Raw genomic sequence first — 6,000 nt, 5'->3', positions numbered from 1 at the left:
TTGTTCATTCTTTCTGCGACTCCATTTTCCTGAGGTGTATATGGAGTATTCTTCTGTCGTGCTATACCACACTTCTTACAGAATTCTTCAAATTCCTTGCTGCAAAACTCTCCACCATTATCTGTCCTCAGCACCTTTATCTTCTTCTCTGTCTGATTTTCCACCAGAGCCTTAAATTCTTTAAACCTGTCAAAGACTTCAGATTTCTTCTTAAGGAAATATATACATGTATTCCTTGAGAAGTCATCTATAAATGATACATAGTACACAGACTTACCCAGTGATGGAACTTTCACAGGTCCAAACATGTCACTGTGCACAAGTTCTAATATCTGTTTCACCCTCTTAGCACCAAAGGGGAAACTCACCCGATTCTACTTCCCATATACACAATTTTCACATAAATCAAAATCTAGAGAGCTATTACTCATACCTTCTACCATACCTTTACCATGAAGTATTCGAAGGCCCTTCTCTCCAATATGTCCAAGCCTTTGATGCCACAGCATGGTCTTCTCTCTAGAGACCACTAGATTTTTAGCTCCACTTTCAGGAACCACAGAACTGTTGCACCCATCAACAACAGTGCTACCTTGCAGCTTGTACAGAGTTCCAGTCCGAACTCCTCGCATCAATACCAGTGCTCCTCGAACCATCTTGCAGGTATCCTTCTCGAACACTGTTTTTACACCTGCATCATCCAACTTGCTTACAGAAATCAGATTTTTGGCCAATGTAGGAATATGCAGAACACCCGGAAGTGTTCTAACCCTTCCACCTTGCAACTTCAACTTTACTTTTCCACGACCAATGATTCTAGCCTTCCTATCATCTCCTAAGAAGACATCACCACCATCGTATTTCTCATACTCGCAGAACCACTCTCTATGGGGAGTGAAGTGAAAGGATGCACCTGAGTCAATCAACCATGCCTCATGATCTACATGCGTACTTGAAGAAGCCAAGTACACATCCCCACCTTCATCTGAGGTGGTTTTTGCCTCTGTCGAAGGAGCATCATCAGATCCCTTTCCTTTATTAGGAGCTTTAGATTTACAGTCCCTTTTGAAGTGCCCTTCCTTTCCGCATTTCCAGTACACCACCTTTATAGGTTTTCTTGGAGATTTAGATCTCCCTCTAGATTTAGATCTCCCACTCCATGAATTATTTTTGTTTCTATTCTGGGACCGTCCTCGTACAGACAAGGCATCACCATTCTAGCTCTCCATATTTTTCCATCTCATCTCCTCCGCCAGCAAGGATGAGACTATTTCATCAAACTGCAAAGCAGTTGCATTGCTACCTATTGCAATAATGAGACTATCCCACGAATCTGGTAGAGAACACAACAAACTGATGCACTTATCTTCATCTAAAATTTTAATATCAACAGACGCTAGCTGACTTACCACAGTATTAAATGCGTTCAGATGCTCTGTCACCGAGTCTCCATCTTTCATCCTCAGGTTATACAGCTTTTTCCGCAGGAACAGTTTATTCACCAAAACTTAGATTGGTACAAAGTCCCTAACTTGTCCCACAAAGCCTTCGCCGTAGCTTCCCCTGATACATTCAGCAATACTGAATCTGAGACACACAATTGTATTGTGCTCTTTGCCTTTCGATCCAACTTCTTCCATTCTTCATCGGTCACTCCCGTTGGTTTAGTACCTGGATCTACCGCGATCCACTGATCTTTATCCACCAACAGATCCTCCATCTTGAGTTTCTACAACTCAAAACTCTGACCATTGAACTTCTCGATCTCTATCTTTCCGCTGCTCGGCATCTTCTTTCACCACCAGAATCGATCCTGCAGATCTCCCACTAAACAGGGTCTACCACAGGCCCGAGCGAAACCCCTCAGCAACAAAGGCGTCCCCTTGAAGCCAAAATAACTCTGATACCAAATGTAGGTTTTAACCCCGTACAGAAATTACCTCCATACGAATTCTAAATCACAGAAAAATAAACAATGCAAGAGCATAACATATAAAACACATATACACAGAGATTTTCCCCTGGATCCCAAAACCGGGACTACCAGCTTGATTTTTCATTATATTCCGTTCAATGTTACAATACATATTTATACATACCGAAGCGTCCAATACCATGGACCGAAAACCATTGCGTCCAAAACCATGGACCGAAAACCATAGGTAGATTCGTCCAAACCTAATATAGGGTCCAAAAAAGATTTTCCCGGGGCACTGCCCCGGACCTCGTAGAGGGGGGCTACCCGGCCCCCTCAAACCCCCTGGACAAGGGGGGCTGCCGCTCCCGTTGTGACCCCCCCGCTGTGCAATCGGCGCAACGAAGTGGGGGCTCTGCCCCCCCTCTAACCCCCTGGTTCACTACGTGGGTTAGTCATGAAAAGAATATAACACAACCCAACAATGAATTGTATTCAAGAGGTATATAAATATCCTTCTATGAAGGGACAACCTATAATACTCTCAATAATTTGGGCTCCCTCTTCTGCCTCATTAAATAGTTAAGTTCTTATGCACATTTATTTGAACAAAACAAAAACAAAAAAAAATAATAAAATGTGAAAGAAGAGAAAGATTTCTTGCACAGAGTGGTGAAGAAAGCAACTCTGTCGGGGTACTATTTAGGCTCGCTAGCAGCGGAGCAATGTTTATTTCCCTTAAGTAACTCCATCAGGGTACTATCGAGACATGTCAATAGCAAAGCAACACCAGAGATGAAACTAAGAATATTACAATCCTTCTTCACTTGTGCATCTATATACTCCCCATCCCCAATCAAAACAACTAAGTCTGACTTGCCTTTGTAGTGTTATGTCGATGGAGAGAATGGAAAGGACTATATCTTTAACTTTAGCTAAGTAAAGAAGATATGGATATCAATGAACTAAAAAATACTTCCTGAAGAGTCTGACTTGTTTTACATGATCTAAGATCCATACAAAGAACTAGAGTTCTATTAGTGTGTTGCCAAGTGTTGTAGTTGCTACAACCACCCTCCAACATTTTTCCCATGCTTTGATTTTGGAGACTCCCTTCTACCCATAGGAGCTTATCTTTCACTATAATCACGTATTCTTTATTATGATGTATTGATCTCGATATGAAATTTTCCAATCATAAGTAACCTTTTGACTTAACCTTGTAGCTTCCATGGGCTTGCCTCCAGAAAGTGCACAATCTTGGAAGATAGGCCAGCCTAATGACTGGAGTTGCGCAATCTAGGATGGCACATCTACCTTGAGCTCAAAAACTGCATAGGCCTAGATGGTAGCCCATCCTTGAGCCCACAAATTGTGCAAATCATCTCTTCAGCTCAAAAACTACACAACTCACCGAGTCAAGAAATTGCCTAGTGGTCGAGAACTATGTAATCTTCCTTGGATTGTGAATGGCCAGTTTTCCCGAAGAAATAAAAAATAAAAAAGCGAAAGACATCCCTAGAAAATAGGGAGTGGATAATTAGTTTTTTGAAGGATGACACAACATGTTATTTTTGGAATTGCGCCAAGTGTAATTTTTTCCTTGATTTTAGGCATGCGTATCATAAAACCAAATTGATCTAAATATATATAGTGGATGCACATAGAGCTCATTTTTACATTATATCTTGGACATATAACCTTCTCCAAGAGATCAAGGAGCCATCGGTAGAGTTTACGATGCTTTTCCAGGTGATTTTTACTTTCGTCATCTTTTTTATCGCCTTTTGTCGTTTCACTTCTGTGAGTGCTTTTTTGCTTGTTTATTTTCATGGTTGCTGAAATTTTAACTTATATTAGCTTTTATAAGTGTTATTTTGGTTTTTCATTTTCCTTTTATAAGTGTCGCATCAATTTTCTTATTTTTCCCATTAGTAATCATTGTTTTGACGACTCTCCATGCATGTTTGTTTTTCCTTTTGCATGTTGATCTTCTGGACTTTATTTACATGGTCCATCTATCCTTAGTCAAATCTACACTCTAACTTGCACCATCACTCACATCTACCAGTTTCCCTTACCCTTTCAAGGTAGATTTTCCATTCCCTTGGCTAGTAGTTTCCTTGTCTTGCTGGGCATTGCACAAGTCCAAGGCTCAAGTTTGATGCGTGGCCTTTGTAATAGCACAATGCACAGTACCTAGCTAGGACAACTATGCATTGTCCAGTTCTAGGGCCCAAGCTTGTCTCTTGGCCACTGAGACTACATAATGCACAATCTCCACCTCAATCTGCCCTCATTGAGGCTACACATTGCACAGTCTTTAGCCTCAATCTGCCCCACTGGCTATTGAGACTACACAATGTGTAGTTCAAGTAGCTAGTCCCTCTCCCTTCACCTCAAGAATTGCACAATCCTTCACTTCAATCATGTGTTTTCAACTGTAATATTTCTTTGTGAGTCATTTTTCTTAAGCTAATTTATGTCGGTCGTGAGTGTGCTTCCTCCTACTGGTATTGAAATTTTTTAGCACTTCTCTTAATCAATCACATACATCATGGCACCAAAGAGATATTCTTCAAAGGATACCACTAAAAGAAACACCAGAGAGGTAGTTGAGAGTACCCAAATGAACTTTCGAGTTTACTCATATACTCAAGTTTTCATTGAGAAAGAATGAGGCATCACATGATAGAAAGTGAATGAAGCATTCTCAACAAGAATCTTCAAAGTGGACCAGGCTTGAAGAATGGTAACAATATATGAATGTACAAAGGTCATGGATACATAAGGTTTCATGTAGGTACCTGACTTTCCCATGTGCAGACATTATGAGTTGGACATTATCTCATACAGATCCAAAGACTGTGACTTTGAAAAATGCCAACGAACAAAGGCTTCCCTCTTTCTTGACATTAGATTACCATCTCATGTACCATTTGTCGAAGCCATAATTGCTCATGGATTCTTACTTTTATGCTGCCACCAACTACTTGATCATAAAAGATATTGTCAAAAGCTGGATGTAAGAGGAATCAAAGTTCTTTCAGGCACCCACTAACACCTACAAGACACAATCTCTCAAGAGGGCCAATAAGCTCTTAATAGTTGTATGTTTCATAATTTATGGTCAGCAAAGCACTGAGACCTTCACTTAAGGGTGGGAATTCTTACTGAACTAAGTTGTGAATGAAGGAAGACCATTTAACTAGTCAGACTTGTTGGCTCAACAACTAAGGATCCATGTTTCCAATTCCCTCAGTCCTCCCAAGGGAAAGCAAGCTAGAATTTACATGTCTTCCTATCTACTGGATGTAATCTGTGCCCACAATGCATTATGCGGCATGAATTGGACTTAGACACCACAAGATCCTGTCGTGGACATTTATTGCAAGCTTGTTTTAGAGTGAAGCCATAGAAGAATAATGGAAAAGTTGACTGATCACTTCCTCATTCCGTCGTATAATTTTATCTTTGAGGAAGATCCACCTTGCATGTCATGTGGGGCAATGGAAACAGCGTTAGAGATAACTGATTGATTTGCCTCACCGGATGCCACTTTCCTCAGAGTATTCGACGGAAAGAAGTATTTGCATCCTCTGCTGAGGTATTCCACTAATAAATTAGTCATGCAAGAAGTTTCGTACCATCTCTCCAATGGGTTGTCAACAACTTTGCACAAGAAGAAGAAAGAAACTTGGCCCTCTCTTCTATGCAGATACAATTTTATGAGATCAAGAAATTTGTTTTTGTAGATACCGAAGGAAAGGAAATATAGAAATTCACATTCAGTTGTTTGGAATTCAATCCATACTATCCAAGTAATATTTGCAAATACCACTGTGTGAGGACTCATTGTCAGTGGCTAAGCAGGGCCTTTCATAGACCCGAGGAGGAAGCATGGAAGAATAGTTATAATGCCTCCAAGTCCCGTGAACTAGTTAGATTCACTAGAACATCGCAGATTACTCTACAGAAAGAAGTCACTTGAGAGGTAGTACTAGAAAAAAGGGCAAGAGAAAATTTGTGCATAGCCAAGGGGGAGAACGAAGACACAAGATGAAAGAAGATACACTCATACTTAA

The sequence above is a fragment of the Pinus tabuliformis genome, chromosome 5_2 (assembly GCF_031772625.1).
Source record: "Pinus tabuliformis cultivar Carrire ecotype Pingquan chromosome 5_2, CPIR1, whole genome shotgun sequence".
Classification (NCBI taxonomy): Eukaryota; Viridiplantae; Streptophyta; class Pinopsida; order Pinales; family Pinaceae; genus Pinus; species Pinus tabuliformis.
The sequence above is the reverse complement of the archived record's forward strand: the minus strand, read 5'-3'. Positions refer to the sequence as shown.